Raw genomic sequence first — 1388 nt, 5'->3', positions numbered from 1 at the left:
ACTCTATGGTCAACCTCCAGCAGAATTGCGCTGGAGGACTTAGAGATTCCCAGAGAGGACCTATTCAAAAGTCAAATTTGCAGATGTGGAGGGTTGGCTTTATGGGTTAAAGACATCACAGAAGGAAGGACAAGATACCTCCATTTTAAGTTTAAATCGGTTTATACTCGCAAGACAGATATATAATATACCTATCGCAATATATGCAACATATTATAAATAGAGCGTTTATTGATATCTCGCTCTTCTCTAGCAAAGCAATACGTAGGTATATTATATAAGCATCGGCCGCCTGCAAGATCCTAGCCTTAGTTGATTACTTGTGATATATATGGGTTTTCTAAAAGCCGATTCCCTCCAGAATTGGTGGGAAATGGAATTCAACGCAGTTTAGATTATATTGTTTAATCGTTTTTAAGCGTTATAGATTGAACTGACCAGGTTTTGTCTTGTAGCAAAAGTGGGCCGCCAACAAGGGAAGCCATTTTGCGGCCTTCAACCTTTGCAAAGTCGATCCGTATGTCCTCTCTGGGCATTTCTGACTCTATGGTCAGCCTCCGGATCGGCCGGACGTCGTTGGTTTCTATTCCAATTTCCTTCCACGTGATACCTTTCCGAAACCCTTTCCGACGCAAGCGCCAGCCCTCTTTTCGTATTTATACTATTAAACGCCGAAGCAGAAAATTATATTGCTAACCTTAGAAAGAAACCCGCCTTAAGCGCAAACGTCTCTGTTTTGTACTATTCAGTCTTTTTAATCTTTTGCAGACACTTTTATATCGGATCTACGGTTCCTTATATTTCTACGCGGCGGAAAAGAAAAAGGAAATCCGCAATTGTTTTTGAGTAATATATATATTTTGACCTTTCTGGCTTCTCTTCTATGAAATATCGCTCCTCCCGGATTGTAATCTCTCTCCTTCCCAGCTTTTTCTGTCTCTTGAATTGTTTCGTTTGAATAAATACTGTAGACAATTAGTTAATGGGTCTCTCCTCCAAGTTTTGTTCTTAAAAGACACCTTTATTGATATTTTGGACAAAGATTGATCAAACAAACGTCGGAAATGTGCAAAAAGTGATAAATTCGGGGTCGGAATCCGTTGTACGTTGTGCAAAACACTCTAAATTCGAGCATTAATGCACTTTGGTTCCGCTTTGGACTCCTGGATTTGCAGTTCTGTGTTCGAATTTGTGATCAAGAACCAATTTCACAATGAAATTGCCTGATTATCTTATTTTAGGAATTTAATTACTAATTGCTAATTTAATGGGTTTGTTACTGATTCCAACAAAGTCTCTCCTTTGCTACAAGGAGGTCTTTTGCGATTCTTTGGACACAGCTTTAGGACGCGCCTTTTTGTGGTTTATGTCTTTTAAAATGATATATA

This window comes from Sceloporus undulatus, chromosome 9 (assembly GCF_019175285.1).
Source record: "Sceloporus undulatus isolate JIND9_A2432 ecotype Alabama chromosome 9, SceUnd_v1.1, whole genome shotgun sequence".
Lineage (NCBI taxonomy): Eukaryota > Metazoa > Chordata > Lepidosauria > Squamata > Phrynosomatidae > Sceloporus > Sceloporus undulatus.
This window is presented reverse-complemented; position numbering follows the sequence as displayed.